This window comes from Pseudophryne corroboree, chromosome 1 (assembly GCF_028390025.1).
Source record: "Pseudophryne corroboree isolate aPseCor3 chromosome 1, aPseCor3.hap2, whole genome shotgun sequence".
Taxonomy (NCBI): Eukaryota; Metazoa; Chordata; class Amphibia; order Anura; family Myobatrachidae; genus Pseudophryne; species Pseudophryne corroboree.
In genome coordinates, this window is record NC_086444.1 from 327159585 (window position 1) to 327181858 (window position 22274).

Consider the following 22274-nt stretch of genomic DNA (forward strand, 5'->3'; position numbering starts at 1 on the left):
GGAATTCAACCCTCTATATGCTTCAGAGGATGGAGGAGCAGCAAAAGGCCATTCAAGCCTATACATCTGGCCACGATATAGGCAAAGGAGGGGGAATGCACCTGACTCAAGCGCAGTGGAGAATGATTTCAACGTTGTGCAAGGTTCTGCAACCCTTTGAACTTGCCACACGTGAAGTCAGTTCAGACACTGCCAGCCTGAGTCAGGTCATTCCCCTCATCAGGCTTTTGCAGAAGAAGCTGGAGACATTGAAGGAGGAGCTAAAACAGAGCGATTCCGCTAGGCATGTGTGACTTGTGGAGGGAGCCCTTAATTCGCTTAACCAGGATTCACGGGTGGTCAATCTGTTGAAATCAGAGCACTACATTTTGGCCACCGTGCTCGATCCTAGATTTAAAACCTACGTTGTATCTCTCTTTCCGGCAGACACAAGTCTGCAGAGGTTCAAAGACCTGCTGGTGAGAAAATTGTCAAGTCAAGCGGAACGTGACCCGTCAACATCTCCTCCTTCACATTCTCCCGCAACTGGGGGTGCGAGGAAAAGGCTAAGAATTCCGAGCCCACCCGCTAGCAGTGATGCAGGGCAGTCTGGAGTGAGTGCTGACATCTGGTCTGGACTGAAGGACCTGCCAACGATTACTGACATGTCGTCTACTGTCACTTCATATGATTCTCTCACCATTGAAAGAATGGTGGAGGATTATATGAGTGACCGCATCCAAGTAGGCACGTCAGACAGTCCGTACGTATACTGGCAGGAAAAAGAGGCAATTTGGAGGCCCTTGCACAAACTGGCTTTATTCTACCTAAGTTGCCCTCCCTCCAGTGTGTACTCCGAAAGAGTGTTTAGTGCAGCCGCTCACCTTGTCAGCAATCGGCATACGAGGTTACTTCCAGAAAATGTGGAGAAGATGATGTTCATCAAAATGAATTATAATCAATTCCTCCGTGGAGACATTCACCAGCAGCAATTGCCTCCACAAAGTACACAGGGACCTGAGATGGTGGATTCCAGTGGGGACGAATTAATAATCTGTGAGGAGGGAGATGTACACAGTGAAAGGGGTGAGGAATCGGAGGATGATGATGAGGTGGACATCTTGCCTCTGTAGAGCCAGTTTGTGCAAGGAGAGATTGATTGCTTCTTTTTTTGGTGGGGGCCCAAACCAACCAGTCATTTCAGTCACAGTCGTGTGGCAGACCCTGTCGCTGAAATGATAGGTTCGTTAAAGTGTGCATGTCCTGTTTATACAACATAAGGGTGGGTGGGAGGGCCCAAGGACAATTCCATCTTGCACCTCTTTTTTCTTTCATTTTTCTTTGCATCATGTGCTGTTTGGGGACAATTTTTTTGAAGTGCCATCCTGCCTGACACTGCAGTGCCACTCCTAGATGGGCCAGGTGTTTGTGTCGGCCACTTGTGTCGCTTAGCTTAGCCATCCAGCGACCTCGGTGCAAATTTTAGGACTAAAAATAATATTGTGAGGTGTGAGGTGTTCAGAATAGACTGGAAATGAGTGAAATTATGGTTATTGAGGTTAATAATACTATGGGATCAAAATGACCCCCAAATTCTATGATTTAAGCTGTTTTTTTAGGGTTTTTTGAAAAAAACACCCATATCCAAAACACACACGAATCCGACAAAAAAATTTCGGTGAGGTTTTGCCAAAACGCGTCCGAATCCAAAACACGGCAACGGGACCGAATCCAAAACCAAAACACAAAACCCGAAAAATGTCCGGTGCACATCACTAATTTTTACACTGCAATTAAGATTGCAGATTGAACACACCCCACCCAAATCTAACTGTCTCTGCACATGTTATATCTGCCCCCCCCTGTAGTGCACATGGTTTTGCCCGACTGCTAACAAAATTCCTGCTGCGATCAACTCAGAATTACCCCCATGGTTTTGCCCATTTGCTTACAAATTTGCTGCTGCGATCAGATCTGAATTAGGCCCTACAGCATGTGTGTGTGCAGAGTGTGGGGGAGGGGTTAAGGATGGGGAAAGCAGGCTATAAATCACACTCAGGGTGCTGAGACTTATGAGCAGAGGTTCTCAAACTCGGTCCTCGGGGGCACACACAGTGCATGTTTTGCAGGTCTCCTCACAGAATCGCAAGTGAAATAATTAGCTCCACCTGTGGACCTTTTAAAATGTGTCAGTGAGTAATTAATACACCTGTGCACCTGCTGGGTTACCTGCAAAACATGCACTGTGTGTGCCCCCGAGGACCAAGTTTGAGAACCTCTGCTTATGAGGATCTTGAATGCTGGGGTGTGTCCTCTGAAGGGGCTACATCCACTTGTGCAGATACCTGTGGATACCATGGCCAGTATTTACTAAAAATCCGAGTTTGGCCGATTTGTGTTTTTTTTTTTCTAAGTCCCAATCCGGGAATTCACTAAGCACAAATCTCGGCAGTGTTTGGACTACTCGTAATGGTTTGAATGACAACGTTCAGAAATACGAAAGAATAGACCATCGGTCAAACGCGGCTGTTATTTCATAGAATACGGGAATTCACTATTCATTCGTATTTGGGTGTTAGTCTCTGAGGGCTCAAGTGCGGGTCTATTTTTTTCCAAATCGTTAAAAAAAGCAGCAAAAAAATAGACCTGCTTTTTCCAGTCGAGTTTGGATAACCATGCACGGATCACTGACATCTGTGCATGGTTATCTATGGGAAAGGGTGTGTTTAGTGTAAAAACAGGAAAAAAATTGCGCGGGGTCACCCCTCCTAAGCATAACCAGCCTCGGGCTCTTTGAGCCGGTCCTGGTTGAAAAAATATGGGCAAAAAAATGTCAGCGGTTCCCCCATATTTGATCAACCAGCACCGGGCTCTGCGCCTGGTCCTGGTGCAAAAAATACGGGGGACAAAAAGAGTAGGGGTCCCCCGTATTTTTTGTACCAGCACCTAGCTCCACTAGCTGGACAGATAATGCCACAGCCGGGGGTCACTTTTATACAGCGCCCTGCGGTCGTGGCATTAAATACCCAACTAGTCACCCCTGGCCGGGGTACCCTGGAGGAGTGGGGACCCCTTCAATCAAGGGGTCCCCCCCCAGCCACCCAAGGGCCAGGGGTGAAGCCCGAGGCTGTCCCCCCCATCCAAGGGCTGCGGATGGGGGGCTGATAGCCTTGTTGAGAATGTACGAATATTGTTTTTTTGCAGAAGAACTACAAGTCCCAGCAAGCCTCACCCACAAGCCGGTACTTGGAGAACCACAAGTACCAGCATGCGGGGGGAAACGGGCCCGCTGGTACCTGTAGTTCTACTGCAAAAAAAATACCCCAAAAAAAACAGGACACAGACACCGTGAAAATACAACTTTATTACATTCATTCCGACACACACATACTTACCTATGTTGACACGCCGACTCTGGCCACGTCTTCATCTGTCGACGTCTCCAAGTTGAATCCGGGGTACCTGAAAATAAAATTATACTCCCCTAAAGCCAGTGTGTCCTGTTCTTTTTTTTGTAATCCACGTACTTGGCAAAAAAAAAAAAAAAAAACGGAAACCCGACCACGCACTGAAAGGGGTCCCATGTTTTCACATGGGACCCCTTTCCCCGACTGCCAGGACCCCCCCTGACTACTGTCAAAGAGGGTCCCTTCTGCCAATCAGGGAGCGCCACGGCGTGGCACCCTCCTGATTGGCCATGTGCTCCTGTAGTGTCTGTCAGGCAGCACACGGCAGAGATACAATGTAGCGCCTATGCGCTACATTGTATCCAATGGTGGGAACTTTGCGGTCAGCGGTTGACCGAAAGTAACCTCACCGCTGACCGCAAAGTTCTCACCATTGGATACAGTGTAGCGCATAGGCGCTACTTTGTATCTCTGCCGTGTGCTGCCTGACAGACACTACAGGAGCACACAGCCAATCAGGAGGGTGCCACGACGTGGCGCTCCCTGATTGGCAGAAGGGACCCTCTTTGACAGTAGTCAGGGTGGGTCTTGGCAGTCGGGGAAAGGGTTCCCATGTGAAAACATGGGACCCCTTTCAGTGCGTGGTTGGGTTTCCGTTTTTTTTTTTTTACCAAGTACGTGGATTACAAAAAAAAGAACAGGACACACTGGCTTTAGGTGAGTATCATTTTATTTTCAGGTACCCCGGATTCGACTTGGAGACGTCGACAGAGTCGGCGTGTCAACATAGGTAAGTATGTGTGTGTCGGAATGAATGTAATAAAGTTGTACTTCCACGGTGTCTGTGTCCTTTTTTTGGGGGGTATTTTTTTTGCAGGAGAACTACAGGTACCAGCGGGCCCGTTTCCCCCTTGCATGCTGGTACTTGTGGTTCTCCAAGTACCGGCTTGCGGGGGAGGCTTGCTGTGACTTGTAGCTCTTCTGCAAAAAAACAATATTCGTACATTCTCAACAAGTCTATCAGCCCCCCATCCGCAGCCCTTGGATGGGGGGGACAGCTTTGGGCTTCACCCCTGGCCCTTGGGTGGCTGTAGGGGGACCCCTTGATTGAAGGGATCCCCACTCCTCCAGGGTACCCCGGCCAGGGGTGACTAGTTGGGTATTTAATGCCACGGCCGCAGGACGCTGTATAAAAGTGACCCCCGGCTGTGGCATTATCTGTCCAGCTAGTGGAGCCCGGTGCTGGTACAAAAAATACGGGGGACCCCTACTCTTTTTGTCCCCCGTATTTTTTGCACCAGGACCAGGCGCAGAGCCCGGTGCTGGTTGATCAAATATGGGGGAACCCCTGTCAATTTTTTCCCCATATTTTTTCAACCAGGACCGGCTCAAAGAGCCCGAGGCTGGTTATGCTTAGGAGGGGGGACCCCACGCAATTTTTCTCAAATTTAAAAACAATTAAAACACATTTTTAAGGTACACAATGAAGCCCTGCACGGATCTCACAGATCCGGCCGGGATTCCTTGTGTTTTTGTCAGGCAGTGTTTTACTCATCACTCCCGTAAAACACTGCCTGACATTACGAATCATATCGACATCGGAAAAAACGAATGTGCAAAACTCAGCAGCTGAGTGAATGATCGTATCTGGATTCAAAAAGTTGCAGTAAAATGCACCCGATACCATTCGAGTTCAAACACCCTTAAAATCGGCAAAAACACGAATATTAGTAAATAAACCCCCATGTAGGTGTGATCACAAGTTCACAACATCAGTGGTGGTGGTCTGGATAGTACAAGGGGAATGGGTCTAGACTGCACACCCTAGTGGTTGTAATGAGAAGTGTTATCTGCTGAGATTTGTAGTACAACACCAAAAGGAATGGATGTACTATGCAATCATTACTATAAATTAGAATATATATCATAATTGAGAGGTTGTTAGCATATAATTGTCAAATAATATGGACTTGCCTACTGCGTCGAGGTCACCTCTGTCGAGCAAGCCCATTACACTTTGGGGTTCACATCTGGGCCGCATGGCACCCCCAAACCAGCCCAGCCATATCCCACTTCCCCCAGGTCATCATACTAGTGGAAAATAAGTGAGGTGTAATAAAGTATAGGATAAGTAAAGATAGTTACTGAGTGTAGAAAGTGTTATAAAAATAGATATAAAGTATGTGAAAAAAGATACATAGATAAAAAAAAAACACACAGAGGTAGTGATAAAAATTGTGAGTATAGGTGACAGTGTGTGATGCCCTGGAGTGGCCCAGACAGAACATCTCAGGGGACCCCACGTCCCAATGTTTACCCCCAAAAAACTGACACTATATGAAAATAATAGGACTTACTTTGATTTATGCCTGAATCATTAATGTGCAGTCAGATGTAGGTCCCTGCTTAAAACCAGTTAAGGAGGTTGGAGAGGGGTGCTCATCAAGAATGAAGCAATCTTAGACTTGTAGTGTGTATTTATACACATAGTAAGGACTATAAAAGGGGAATGGGTCTAGACTGCACACCCTAGTAGTGGTGGGCGCATAGGCAGATTGGATCAGCTTCTAGCAGTTAGACAGTTTATGCAAGGTTAGAGATCTCCAGTGGTTTTGATGGGCCAGTCCTATTGCACAAAATGTCCAGGTTGGTTGGGGCATATTAATTAAGGAGCTGAGAATGGTCCTGACCTTCCCTGAAAAACCATGAGGCCAAAACGTTACTAAAGAGAATGTTTTTGTTATGGCGGCAGCAAGTGATTTTTTTAAATGACCATAATTTTGAAATTTAAGAGTGTACTGGCGGGGAAAAATGTGTAAAACCTTGGAGAGAGATAAAGTGGAGATAGATAAAGTACCATCCAATTAGCTTCTAACTTCCAGGCAGTATTAGAAAATGACAGGAGCTGATTGGTTGGTACTTTGGCCAAGATTTATCAAAGCTTGGAGGGAAGTAAGGTTGAAAGAGATAAATTACCAATTAGCTCCTAAGTGCTATGTTACAGTCTATGTTCAAAACATGACAATTAGAAGCTGATTGGGTGGTACTGTAACTTTCTCCAAACTTTGATAAATCTGGGCCTTTAACTCTCTCCAAGGTTGGTATTTCCATGCATTCTCCAAACAACAGAATACAATCCTGATGTCCGCCCACTCTCACTTTAAACAGAAGAAAGCTAGAAAGGAAAAATAATACTATTTGTAAATGTGTAACTGAAACTTTCAGAACTTATAAATAGTTAAGGAAAATATCAAAAACTTATTTATGCTAAGTATAAATGAGAGGGCGAATGGTCACACTTTTATTTTGCCAAGCTGAAGTGAAATTTCAATCAAAGATATTTCCACTACAGTCGCTAGCGCAGCTGCTTTGGGATCTGGAGGTGAGGTCAGCACGGCAATGCTGAATTACTCACCTGATTCCCTTGCTCTTAGAAGATAACTTATCTCTTGTCTTGCTTAGGGTAAGTGATGCGTCACAATAGTCTCCCAAATTACACTATAGGCTTAATCCAATTAGGTGTATGTGTTTATGAAACTCACAGACTTCTCACAAATGTGCATACCCGAGAAACACAAATCCCGTTAGATCCAATTAGAAATTCATATTTGCAGTTCTTGCCGTGAGGATGTGCAAATTTTCTATAAAATATGACCTGGAAAAAGTGCATGAAAAAAGTGGGGAGACCTTCCTGGACCCCAAAAAAGTCACAACTTTGTTAGCAGTCATATAGGAGCTTTTATTGGGCATAAGGAAAGTACTGAATGTTCTTAAAATGTGTCAATTGGCTGATTTGTGCATTTTTGTAAAAGTAAAAAATTGCTATAAAGCAATTGAGTTTTAAAATGAAATAAAAAAAAAAGCAAAAAAAAGTTGAAAAAAATGATTTTGCCATAATTTAAGGCCACTTTACATTTTTGTCAAAAACATAAAATTCTAAAACGCAATTATTTTTCATTGAAACAATACTTCAATTGAATTTGGGGTGCATACAAAATTGTAAAGTTGATTTTGGGGTAATTTGAGGCCATTTATTTTTTAAACCCCCAAACTGTAATTAGTGGCCCGATTAAGCTAATTGAAAACTTCCAAATGCCTAATTAGTCAATAGAGATTCTAATGCAAGTCCCAACATTTTTTATCCAAAAATAAAGATTTTCCCTACCTTTTCATACCCTCACAGGGGGTGTACATAAAAAACTTTAAATTTCCTCTGTAAAAACAATGCAAATTTGGAATTGCATTGCACGTGCAATTCACAGGACACGACTCACACCTAATTGGAATTATCTCTACTGTATGTGTTCCGGTAATACCGTGTTTTTCCCATAGAGATCAGTGCCTCTCATTCAGATAAAATATTTTTTAAGATGTGACAAGATCATATGTCAAACATGAAACTCTGCATAGTCAGGGGTGATGAGAAGGGGGTGGTAACATGTAATACTTGCCCAGATCTGGGCTGGTTGGAGGAACCCAGCGGGGGCTCAGGTCAGCTGCTTAGGGCAAAATTGTCCCCATGTGCACGTTGTTGATGCAGTGGCAGATCCAGGGGGTGGAAGATCAGTGCGATTACCCCCACCTGTAACACATCTCCTCTGCAGCGTAGACGCAGAAGCATATTGGGCAGTGAGAGTGAGTAGACAGCTGCTACGCTGTGGAGGGTCCAGCAGAAGTCTCCTTTCTCTTACTGCCTGATGTGGCGATGTGCAGCTATACAGTAGCCAGTGTTAGTGGGCAGAGAAGTGATGCAGGCACCACCATGCATAGTATTTAATTGAGAGGGGTAGTGACCATGCCTCCAAGATTTGGCCACACCCCCATTACCTGAGCCCGCCTGAGCTCTAGATGGCCCTGGGCATAGTCTGATATTTTTTTAAAAGGGACAGAATTCATATTTCTTATCTGAGTGAAAAAGATCATTTCTGTTGTGATATTTGCATATGAAATGTATCTGTTGTTTACCAAAATAAAGGTCATCTTTCTACCAGTAGATGTTTCATTGAAAAATTATGCATACATACATGGACATATGCCAAGACTGTGTACTAGTAATCTAATTGCCCCCTATACACACATTGGTGGAGGCAGGCATCTGGTTAATGATGGCAAAGTACTTATACAGATGAAACAGCCAAAAATACAGTTTCTATCTATCTATCATTATGCTGCAGGAGGACATCACTGCTGGCTCATCATGAGTTGTTAGCTCTGCATTACTTACCATAATAGCCTTTTAATGGAAACCTTCGCCTTCAAGAAAAATGTTTGTAATGCTTGCCGTATGCCTTAATAATTCTTTTTGCTAATGAATCCCACATCAATTTGCTTCCACTTTCTGTTACGAGACTGTTGGTACTCTCTGATGCTCTCTCTGTAATCATTTTCCCTCAGACTGTCAAATCTGGCCATCGCATTGGGTTTAAAAAGAAGCTGACAAGCACAAAAAAATGTAAAAGAATATAGGTGTTTTTTTTCAGAATTGGCTGCAGATTTTGCTATTACAGCAAAATCTGCAGCCATTCTACTCACAGGGTAAGGCAATTCAATTTCGATCGCATGAAATAGAGGTAGACCCTTGCCTGCATAGCCATGCATATGCAGGGGTACTGCCACCATGTTTGCAATTGCAGGAAATGCAGGCAACGTCATTGGCCAGCCCCGAAAACGGCCATGACACGCCTGCAATTCCTGCTCTCCTCCACCCTAACGCTGCATTGCTGCCACTGGAAGCCCATTGACTGTCAATCACCATGCAATCGCATCCTTCCTTCCTGTCAAAAGTCCACTCTGCAGCTGCTGGAACATAATCTTCCTGCAACTGCCGGTCTCAAAGTGCTTGGCCAGACCCTCTTGACCTGTGGCATCAACCCCTGCTCCCCCCCCCCCTCCCCCACACACACACACACTTTCTCTCCAGGGTTGTGGCTAAAGGAAGATAATGTTCTTGGAATGTGAAACCTGCTCCCACAGTGATTTGCAATCCTAATAGGCTGGGTCACTGCATCCACGCCTCCCCCAGTCTCTCCCACTTTACCATGCAACAGTGACGGGCGATGCTCAGGAAAATATTTAATATTAAAGCATTAAGGCGAATGAAACTGCGAAGGAGAGTGCAGGGTTCTCTGTATATGTATATTTGAGTTAGGTGGTCGCAGCCCACCGTACCCCAACCTAGGGGTGGGGAGTATGTGAGTGCACCCTACTCCTGGGAATGGCGAGTGCAATGGATTCCCGTATGTATATAATAGGGTTAATTTTTAATTGGCCCATTTGTGATCATATCTCTCTCTCATGCACCCCTAAGCTCATTTACCTTTAACCTGGGTCAGCTGCTGTTTATGTGTGTTGGTGACTGTCTCACTTTGAAAGCCAGAAGTCAGTTGGCAGGTGAGCTTTAAACCAGGTAAACACACTTGTGTAGTTGTGTTGGTGACTGTCTTACCTTTTAAAAGCCATAAGTGTGGCAGGTAAGCTGTAAACCACGTAAGCACATTTTTTCTAGAGATAAGCGGCTTCGGTTTTACTCGGGTATTTCGGGTTTTGCTTATTGGCTATCCAAAACGCGTGACATCCGTGATCCAATAAGATGCCGTTTCGAGCCCCGAGTAAATCCGAGTAAAACCGAACCCACACATCTCTAATTTTTTCCTTACGAAACAGCAGTTGCCAAAATTGATGTGAAAGTTTACGTGATCGAGAAGGACTTGCAGTGAAATGGGGTCCCGTGGAGTGGGCTGCATGCTTACATGCATTGTACAATTCATAAACCAAAACCCCATTGTTTATCTAGTTGTATATTAAAGCATTAAGGCGAATGAAACTGCTAAGGAGAGTGCATGGTTCTCTGTATATGTATATTTGAGTTAGGTGGTCACAGCCCACAACACCCCAACCTAGGGGTGGGGAGTATGTGAGTGCACCCCTCTCCTGGGAATGGCGAGTGCAGAGGATTCCCGTGTATGTATGTATGTATGTATGTATGTATGTATGTGTATGTGTATAAATATATATATATATATACATACACGATTGTGCCCTTATATTAAGGCTGAATCGAACAAACGGAATTCTCCCATAGGGAACTTCTGAGATGGGGGCATGGTATTTGGACGCATTGAATTGAAATTTGGCATGGACGTGTAGGATCGTCACCTGATGCTTTCAGGGCAAATAATAAATGAGTAATTAGGAGTAATTTAAAGTTTAAACTGTCAGTTTTTTTCGGCTACTTCCTGTTTGGCTAATGTGACAGTTTTTCTAATGAAGTCTTTGGTGGGATTTTTGGGAAGGCATAACTCAGGTTAGAGGACGAATTAAGACTTGGGGTTTGTTTTATTAGATAGAGCTTGTCCCAGTATAGTGCCTTTTGAGGTCAAGGTTTTTCAGAACGTTACAGGGTTTTTTTGTTTAATTTAGTTACATTTGCCCCATTTTAAAGATAGGACATTTAAATTTGTTGCTCATGCTCAGTAGCCGCCTGCATGGAGTATACTCAGAGTAGCTTCAAATGGGTATACAAATATGACCGACTTTGAAGCAATACGATCTGCCTGTTTCTGCCTGCCCAACCTCCCGGGGTAAATTGTACTCTACAACAAGCCCGGGTGACCTGGCCATTATATGCACACCTACTGTATCTCACCTGTCAGTGTGTAGAGGAAAAAGGAAGGAGACAATCACCAGGAACAGAAAAAAGAGCATGAGTGGGAGCAAGAGTGTGAGTGAGGCAGAGGCTGGCACTTACCATCTGAGTGGTCTATTCATGAAGCAGTGATAAGAGTGGAGATGTGAGCCTGTGGAGAAGTTGCCCAAGACCTATATGGTTGAAACGACGTTGGTGCATGCTGAAAGTGGATTTTATATTTCTAACAAGTTTGACCATCTTAAGGTACATTGGGGGTTCCTTTTTACAGAGGGGATTCCGGACTACCCTCGTGTATTGGAGTTTTTTTTAACATCTTCTCCCGATACCCCCATTGTTACCCCACGAACAAGGTCAAACCGTATTCACTTGTTTATTTTATTGGCCTTTGTCAAATAAAATTTTTTTTTCTTTTAAATTGACCTCGTTGGACCATTCTTAAAGATACCTTTACATGTGGAGAACATCTACCGGACATGTGAGTGAGGTACGCTGTACCTAAATTTATTGACCAGATAAAGATACCGTTATATGCCTGTTCCTGTTTTACCCCATGTGAGTTTCGGTACGTCCCAGACCCTGAGAAAATTGGTGGCGAGATTCTGTCCTTTCTGCTATCAAGCTCCCCATTCACTAGGGTCTCATTTTCTGGACACCATTTAATAAGACATTTCTCTACCAATCTTACTACACATTGGTTCTCTTTTAATATTTTGTTTTACATATCGATTGAGGACTTTGACCGTAGACGGATGACTGATTGAGATCATTTTGAAGAATCCCTAAGTATTGCTGCAACTTCGACTATTATTTCATTTATTCAATGTTTTTTGGTATTTTATGATGTTCATTGTCTCTGAACTTACTTTTTAAATTTTGGGCGCCTTTGATCACACTCCCTCACTCCTTTCTGTATTGTATTTCCACCTGTATTTGGGCAGGTATAGGGGTGTGATTGGGCAGACCAATTATAGTGCGCCAGAGTTCACTCTCTCTTTTATTTGAACCAATCAGCTGCTCGGTACAATTGAATAGTATGCAAATTATAAATGTTACTTCAATGCTGAGTGGTTGCCATGGGCAACTTCTCCACTGGCTGGATAGGGTGTTTCCCCCCTCCCCTCAAATCTCACCCGCGTGTGTATGGCACCTGACACACACGCGCACACACACACTTGCAGCACCTGACACACACATATACACATTAGGGCAGTATGGATGGTGTAATGGTTAGCATAGCTGCCTCACAGCACTGAGGGTTTGATTCCAGCCATGGCTGTAACTGTGTGTAGTTTGTATATTCTCCCCGTACTTGCTTGGGTTGCCTCCAGGTACTCCGGTTTCCTCCCACAATCCAAAGATATCCTGGTAGGCTAATTGTATTCAAACAAAAATTAACCCTAGCGTGAATGTGTGTGCGTGTACATGTGGTAGAGAATATAGGCCCTCATTCCGAGTTGATCGCAGAGACTCATCGCATCGCAAACGGCATGAAACCAACTACCTGCGCATGCGCAAAAGCGAAAATACGCATGCGCGAGCTGAACGATACGACACTTGTGCAAAAATACTATAAAGAAAACTGCTCGTTACCCAGAAACGAAAACGGGGAGTGGCGAAGGCGTGGCAGAGGTGAGACTTCGCAATGGTCCGACATGGGCGTGAAAGTGGGCGTATAGTGTGGGAGTATGCAACTAGCAGTACGCGTGTTTTTCGCAAAAATGCATTGTCGCTCTGAAACCTAACATAGCAATTCCTTGCAATCTTCACGCAGCAGCCGAGTAGGTCTGCAGTTACTCTGCATTTGCGAAGTTGTGTTACAAGTGTGTATGCACTAATTAGCAGTTAATTGGAGTGCCCATTCATCTGTTGGCCAATTACTTGCTAAATACTGCTCAGATGAAGTCCTACATACAGCAATTGTGTGTACACACATTACATGTTTAATCTAATCACATATAAATCTGTCACACTGCCAAATAAGGTTTTTATTTGTGTTCAAGTTTGTGCATAAACATTGTTGTTAACTGCATGTTTTAATGTGTGTAATACTACCAAATGCAAACAAGTGAAATTATGCAAACTTAAAAAATAAATCAGCAACATCTAGACTAAATAAAATGTGCCGTTTGTATATTCAAAATATCAAGACCAACATAATGCAGCATACACTTAATTTTGTGCATAAATGATACTTTTAACTTTGTTTTTAATATCTGTCAATGTTTAAAATGATGTCCTGTTGCCCATAGTAAAACAAATACAGAGTTGTGTCATTTTAATTAATATGGACATTAAAGTGTGGTGCAAGGCATACCTGCTGCATTTTTAAAGATGCAATGTTTGTTTAATTTAGCAGATTGTTCCCTTGTTCCCCAAGTGTCTATATGCTTAGCTAATCTTTCTGGAACTAAGATTTACATAATGCATTACCTTGAATAAAGTACACATTTTTTTTTTTTTTGTTTTTTTTTATTACTGTTGTAATATATTTTGTGCTCAAAACAACATGGCTACAGGTGAGTATCACAGGCAGAGATGGACCAAGCAGCAAGCAGATGCCACTGACACAAATGATATAGCAGAACTCAGTACTAGGGAAACTCCAGCTTCTGACCAAATCATAATTTAAATGCAAAAAAATAATATGAAACACCCTGCCAGACAAATATATTTGGGCAACTGAGAAAGATTCAGGAGCACACACACAAACACAACAATACACAGCACACTAGTAAGAGGAAGATGGCTCTGGTGTTTCAGAAAGAAAGCTCACAGGCTACAATACCTCAAAACATTAATAATACATTTCACTAAGAGGGAGTTAGCCATTCTGGCCACACAAGCCAACTCCAAAAAAACATAGAGACAACATGAGAAACATGGGTGCTGCCCATCTGGAGAGACATCACTTTCTTTTTTTTCTCCCCGCCTGATGCTGTTCTTCTTGGCTTGGTCTGCGGAGCGACCTTCGTGGGCCCTGCCCAGTGGGCTGTTCTTCCTGGGCAGGGGCAGGGGAGGGAGCCGATGTAGGTGGCTCTCTGCCACTGTGGGCAAGGGAGACAGCGATGGCCTGGAGCCCTTGCAAGATGTTATTTGCAAGGTTTTGGAATGAGGAGGCAAGTTGTTCTTGTCCCTGCCTGATCTCTGCCAGACCTTGGCAGAGTTGAGCAACACCTTGCTCAACACTGGTTCGGTGCTCAGTGAGCCGGACAGCTATCTGGCTTACCTCCCGGATGACACCGTCTTGAAAAGCATTTAGGCTCTCACCAGGGGCGGATCCAGAACAAAATGACAGGGGGGGCACCACAATAGGGGAAGGAAGGGGGGGGTTCGGCACATGCTCCTGTGCAGAGTGTGGCATTGTAACAAGGGGTTTGGCCTCACAGAGAATGCCATACCCATGCGTCACGCCCTCGTTTTCATCACGCTGGGGGCATGGAGTACTAGGGCAGTGGGTGACAGGATGAGAGTGCGGGGACGGTAAGTGAGCAGGGACAGGCCTGGTAGGGGACAAGGCGATGTGCGGGGACAGGGTGAGTGTGCGGGGATAGGGCAAGTGTGCGGGGACAGGCCTGGTACGGGACAGGGTGAGTGTGCGGGGACAGGGCAAGTGTGCGGGGACAGGCCTGGTAGGGGACAGGGCAAGTGTGTTTTTAGTTACAGCGTCCCTTTCTGTAATTATTTTTTTTATAGTCCCCATTTTTGTTGGAGTGGTCCAGTGTGTTTTTAATATAGTGCCCTCTGTCAGGGGCGTCAGAATGTTTTCACACTGGGGGGGCAAGTTTGAATTTCATTCTGGCGCCCCTGCTGTTGTGCCGATCTCCTCTCCTTCAAACACCCCCCCCCCCTCCCTCCCCTCCCTCCCCTCCGCTTCCGCTGTGGTGCTGGTCGCTCTCCTTCAGTGCGGGGGGGCGCTTACCTCTGCATCCCCGTGGGCGGTGTCCCCTCTTCTGTAATACCCAGCTGTCTCCTCAATGGTGATACATTACTGGGAGAAGGCGTGGCCCACAGCCATGCCTCCTCCAGTAATACATCACCAATTGAGAGGCAGACGGCTAGTACAGAAAGGGGCGACGCATCATGTTTGTGTGTGTGGGGGGGGGGGGGGTCAAGCTGCCCCCCCCCGTTCCTACGCCTATGCCCTCTGTCCCCCGTCCTGTTTCCAGCATCTACCTGTCCCCTTACGTCCACCCACCTCACAGCAGCAAAGCCTGCTTTCTTCTCCCAGATCCCCTGTCAGGCTGTGGCAGTGTCGCATCCTAATTACAGCAGATGTGCGACGTTGCCGGGAGCCGGGACTGGCACTGCTGTAAGGGACACGGAGGCAATGCACGCTAACACAGCTGACTACGCACCCTGTTACTGTATGGTATCAGTGGCAAACGCAGGATTTTCATGGGGGGGGGGGGTCCGTACGTGCACAAGGTGTGTGTGTGTGTATGTATATATATATATATATATATATATATATATACGCACACAGAACATCTGTACATCGACATACACACACATACTGTACACAGCATACATGCGTACACAGTTTACATGCACACATCATACACACACACACACAGTATACATGCACACAGTATACATACATACATACTAACACGGTATACATGCAAACATACATACATAGTATGCATGCACATACATAGTATACATGCACACAGCATATTATACATACACACACTGTACATACATATACACAGTATATATGCACACAGCATGCACACACACTATACATGCACACAGCATACTGTACATACATACACACACACACACACACACAGCATATATGCACACACAGTACACATGCATACAGCATATATACATAGTTACACACACATTCTATACATTTACACAGCAATACACACACTCATTAATAGTAAACTGAACCCCCTCCTCACCTTACATTACTGTGGGAGCCGAAGACAGCAGCCACTGCCTCACGTAGCTCTGTCTCATGGCCCCTTGAACTGCCTGAGAGGAGCTGCGCTTCCGCTGCAGCTCCCCCTACAGGCAGCCACCAGCGGCAGCAGCAGCCAGGTTCACACTGTCACTCGGACAGTGTAAGGAGCTTAAAAAGCTTCTCGTCGGTAAAAAAAAAAAAAAAAATATGACAGGGGGGGCACGTGCCTGGGTGCCCCCCCCCTGGATCCGCCACTGGCTCTCACCATACCTAGCTATTTCAAGCAGGATCTCCGGGATAGCAGAGGGTTGGGTGGGGGGAACAGTTGGAACCTGGAGAGGTGGGATTTGTCGGCCCACACTGCCAGACCCACTAGGTCCCTCCACCTCAGCCTCAGCCACATAACCCTCCTGTGACTCCAACTGCTCACCCCCCTGTGCTGTGTTATGTGGCAAGCAAATAGAAGAATGTGTGGAAAAAGAGTAGAATAAAGAATTATTTTTTTGTTTTTAAAACAGTTTAAATACAACACAAATATGTGTGTAAACTTACCTGGCAAGTCATGTTCCGTCAGGATCTCAGGCAGGTCCGTGTCCATATGAGACACTCCTGTGCCCTCCTCATAACTCACACAGTCCATCGCCATCTCCTCCAACTCTGTAAACTCCACAGCGACAGCTGGTCCTCCACCTGCAGCCCTTGAGGCATTCCACTCCGCAGACCTCTTGGCCTTCAGGCGGGATTTGAAGTCGGCCCAACTACATATGTTTTGAAAAATAGGGGCAAGGTAGAGTATTATTATTTGAGGTAATAATATATAGGACACATGTTCTGCTTTTGTTTGCTATACACAACATCACATGTAACTACCTTTTTAAGACTACTTAGCACAGAGAATGGACTGCCAAGATGCACTTACCGTCGTCTAACTTCCTGTGATGTTCTGACGATAGAGCCGACTTCATTCACAGAATGTGTGATGTCCCTCCAGATGCGATCTTTCGTAGCAGCACCCATGTTTTTCGGTCCTCTATGTATTTTGGACATGGCCTGCGTGACCAAAACACGCAACTCCCTCTTAGTGAATGCTGGCTGTCTTTTTTTACGTCTTGAGGTAGCCTGTGAGCTTTGGTCCTGTTGCTCCTCACCATCTTCCTCGTCACTAGCAGCTTCTGTATGTTGTGGTTGTGTGGCTAATGATGATTCTCCCTCAGTTTGCCCAGTATGTGTGTCTGCCAGGGTAACCCCACTTAACTGTTGGGTATCAGAAGCTGGAATGTCTCTAGTACTGGGTCCTGCCTCTTCCGAATCCGCAGAGGCGGATTCCAGCATTCGCCGCTGCAAATCTATGCGGTTTTTTGCCAATTCTACCTGCTGCCGCGTAATGCGGTCCATCTCTGCTGCGAAATCCTCACGAGAAGCCATGTTGGTAATGACATGTCTGTACGCACAGGTGTGTGGGTATTTATAGCTACGTGCGCAGCGAACATTCACACAGGTGTAAATAATGCTAATAGTGTGACTGATTGTACTGCATATTTAAGGGCCTGGTTTGCAGGCTGTGAGTGTGTGTATGATGAAAGTAGTTGGTGTGTTTGGTCTGAGAAGGTGGTCTTTTGAACTTTGCAGAGTGAGTATTTTTTGCATTGTCAAGCATACAGATTTCCGTTTATTAGCTTATAGCATGTAGAGCGTAGTGCGTTTTTTTTGCGAAGTTTCGTTTGTGAGTATTCCTACATTAGTCATTTTTAAAGGCAAGTATGTTTGGTGGTGCAATGGAGGTGGGTTTCTGTATTTGGGAGGATATCTGTTTGTAATTTAAATGGATTAGTATTCCTTTTTTTTTTTTTTGCTAACCTGTACTTTAGTGTATATGTTATTTGTCTCTTGTAGGTCTTATTTTTTGGAGAAGTTATCCTGATTTGTTTTCTGGCCAATTAGCCTCATTTATTTTTGTTTGTATCTGAAGCAAGTTACTGGTCCTATCTTGAGCAGGTAAGTACCCTAGGCCTGTGTTTTTTGTTCTTTGTGGTAATTGTCTATATGTGCTCTTAGCCTCCTTGTGTGTCTCTTGTAGGTCTTATTTTTTGGAGAAGTTATCCTGATTTGTTTTCTGGCCAATTAGCCTCATTTATTTTTGTTTGTATCTGAAGCAAGTTACTGGTCCTATCTTGAGCAGGTAAGTACCCTAGGCCTGTGTTTTTTGTTCTTTGTGGTAATTGTCTATATGTGCTCTTAGCCTCCTTGTGTGTCTCTTGTAGGTCTTATTTTTTGGAGAAGTTATCCTGATTTGTTTTCTGGCCAATTAGCCTCATTTATTTTTGTTTGTATCTGAAGCAAGTTACTGGTCCTATCTTGAGCAGGTAAGTACCCTAGGCCTGTGTGTCGTGGAGTATGTGTGTGTTAAAAGTGTGTATCTTATGTTTTTAATTACATTTTTTTTTAATTTAATTTTGTTTGAGCTTTTCTTTTATTTTGCTCAAAGTAGGGCTGTTCTTGGCTGTAATAGCTACTAAAGGGACCCATTTTTTATAGAATGTGGTTAGAATTTGAAAACTAATTTACATTATTTATACTTAGTTGTTAGAATATATATTGTTGCTGTTATTATATGGGTATGTTCGGATTCTTTCAAACTTTTGTAATTGTTTTGAGAACCTATGTTTGAACCACTTAGCTAATTTGTGTTTTCACTTTTGTTTCCAAATTTGTACTTTTGTGCCGTAATTGATTCCTGAAGAAATGTTGTATGCTCCTGCAGTAAGTTAACACCCATACACTTTTACTTTGATTATGGATGACAATGTGTGTTTTAAAATTATGTCTTATTCTCAATATTCTTACCTTCATTTTAAGTTGGTGATGTCGGTTATTGTGGCTGCTGAAGCCCTCCCACCCCAACCCACGGAAGCACTCCCACCCCAACCGCCAGCTCTCCAACCGCAACCGGCTCCTCATCAACCAAGGCAACGGAGGCGTGCTAGGCCACCAATTTTCCGTACCCGTGTCCTCCTTTTTGGGATGCCTGATGATGTGGTTTTGCGAAGATACAGGCTGCCACCTCATCTAATCCTAGACACTCTCTCCATAATAGAGAGTGATCTGGAGTCTTCAATTCGGTATCCTACAGCAATACCACCATTGACACAATTCCTTGCTCTTTTACATTTTGTTGCCACTGGTTCGTTCCAACATGTTGTGGGAGACCTGGTTGGCATGTCGCAGGGCCAGTTCAGTAAGGTCCTGCGGCGAGTCAGCCAGGCTTTCATCAAGCGTGTTAAGCAATTTATTGCTATGCCTTTGGATGTTGGTGCCCTAGATGTGGTGAAGCGGCAATTTGAGGAAGGTGGTAGTCGCTTCCCACATGTTATTGGGGTTGTGGATGGCACACATGTAGCTATTGTGCCACCAAGACATAATGAAGAAATTTATAGAAACAGGAAACTGTTTCATTCTCTGAATGTAATGGTTGTTTGTGGGCCATCCCTCCAGATCCTGTCCCTGAATGCGAAGTTCCCGGGGAACTCCCATGATGCCTATGTAATTAGACAATCAGGGATATGGCAGAGATTAAGATCAAGGCAAGGACAAGACATGTGGTTATTGGGTGAGTTTTTGACCAAATTTTCTAACAATAATATTTTTAATTAAGAATATTATAATTATAATTTTTTCTTCTCATCAAACAGGAGACCGTGGATATCCTTGCACCCCCTGGCTCATGACTCCTTACCGTAAGCCCAGGCCAGGACCACAGACGGCATTTAACTCCGCGCTTACTGCCACTAGACAGCTGGTGGAGCGCACAATTGGTGTCCTTAAAGGACGCTTTCGTGTGCTCCACCGCACTGGTGGCGACATCATGTATTCGCCGGAGATGGCAAGTAAAATAGTGGTCCTGTGCGCTATCCTCCATAACATCGCTGTAAGGAGTCGCGTGGAGCTTCCTCAAACAGAGGAATTGCCTGATGAGGAGCCAGGGGTTGGGTGGAGATACGGTGGGGGGAGTGTTTCCCGGAGTGGGAGTCAAGTAAGGGCACACATTGTTGCAGAATATTTCAGGTATAGTTGTATTTTTTTTAAACATTTTTAAGATCTAAAAACAATGTATGTTTCTGTGATTTTTGCTATGATGTCATTAAGGTAGCTTTTGAAAGCTCATTATGTATTTGTTTTGGTGTGTGTGATTATATTCATATTTGTTTTTGTAAATATTGAAACATGTTAACCTTACAATGTGTGTTTGTGGGTTTTTTTTATTCAAGTTGGTACAAAATTATATTCTTAATTTTGTTCTTTCCATTCCTGTTTTCTGGAAATGAACAAACAACATATGATACTAAATGTTGTGAACTTTGTGACTGTGCAGCTGATTGCTCATACAAAAAGTGGTGAGTACCCAGTTTGTAATTTTATGAACATAAAAGTGTGTGTGTGTATAATTGTGCGAATAGGTGACTATTGTCATACACTTCCGCGACTGCGTATTTCCGCTCCAGCGAACACCCCTCTAGTCTTCACAGCACTGCAGCCAGCAATAAAGTATTGTCAATGCACACATCAATAAAGTTTATTTAGATGACAGCATATATCTTAGACCAATCACATGCCAACACACACTATAAATATATTCCCAAATTAGGAAAACGCCATTGCCATGATGCGTGCTGCACCTTTCACCAGGCGGGAGCTCCGCGTCCTGGGTGCGGTGATGGACCGCCGCGTAGGCCACGTAGGGCGATTTATCCCAAATCGGGTTAAGCGCGAGGCCTACGCGGAGGTCCGCCACCTACTCAGGACTCGCGTCCGCAGCAGGCGGACCATCATCCAGCTGGAACGCAGATGGAGTGATCTCCGCAGGAGAACTCCGGAGCTGTTGGCAGAGATCCGCCAGCAAATCCGGCTAATGCGTGCACGCAGTAAGTTACATTACATAACAGAGATTATTAGCATAAACTGGGCAAATTTACACTAAGTGGTAGTCTGTAATTGCAACACTGACTGAACTAGTTTAATAAATATGACAGTGTGTGTGGTTAGGGTAAACAGTACTGACTGTAGCAAAGTTATTCAAAACAAGTGCATGTTGTACAGAATTTCTACACAGGCTGGAAACTGTACAAAATAACTTGATCAGTGGTGTCAATACAGGTATAATAAGGTGGCTTGAATAGTGATATGGTGATGTTGCCTATACCAATCAATATGACTCAATGGAATTGATTCAGTAATGAGCATCAAAAATGTTATGTATAATCAGATTGGTTGCTATGGACAACATCAACAGATTTTTAAATAAAATAAAATAAAAATAGTTAGCCCTGTGTCTTTTACATGGGACAGAACAGTGTAATTGACAAATGGTGTTTAGAAAATTTGACATGCAACACAAAATATAATACATATATCATTCTAGGACGACCACAACGGCAAGCTGATGCAGGGAGGCAACATCAGGCCCCTTCTCAGCCCCCCTCCCCTTCTCAGCCCCCTTCCCCTTCTCACTCCCCCTCCCCTTCCCAGTCCTCCTCCCCTTCCCAGTCCCCCTCAGCTTCCCAGTCCCCCTCAGCTTCCCAGTCACCCTCAGCTTCCCAGTCCCCCTCAGCTTCCCAGTCCCCCTCAGCTTCCCAGTCCCCCTCCCCTTCCCAGTCCCCTTCTCAGCCCACCTCTCCTCCTTCTGTGCCCCCTTCTCCTCCTTCCCAGTCCCCTTCTCCTTCTCCTTCCAAATCCCCTTCTCAGCCCCCCCTCACCCTCTATTGGCCAAACATTCTCTCCGCCCCCCTCGCCCTCTCAATCAGACCCACCCTCAGAAATGACATCCCCAATCCCTCCTCCTTCCCCCATCCAGCCTCCTTCCCCCATCCCTCCTCCTTCCCCAATCCCTCCTCCTTCCCCCATCCAGCCTCCTTCCCCCATCCAGCTGCCTTCACCACCCACTGAATGTGCCGAAGAAGCCCCTGATGGACTAAGTGATGATGTTGCAGAGGAAAGTAAGTGTTTTAACATTTAAAAAATAATGATTACCTATTTACACTTACAATGTCAAAACATGCACTGTTGTACTGTTGAAAATCTGCTACCAAGGAAAAAAATTTGAGTTATTATTCATGGTGTACATGTTGCATTTAATTTTTTTGTGAGTGTCATTATATGTACTGTTTATGTGTGCAATGTTTTGTGTGTCCACTCTAGGTCGACACTCATTAGTTCGACAGGGTTGCCAGGACAACATGGTTTATATGTGCTCAGTTTTCAGGCTAACATTTCTACCTGAGTGGAGTTTAGTATGTTGTTAGTCTTTTACACTTGTGCCTGTGTATTCCTAATG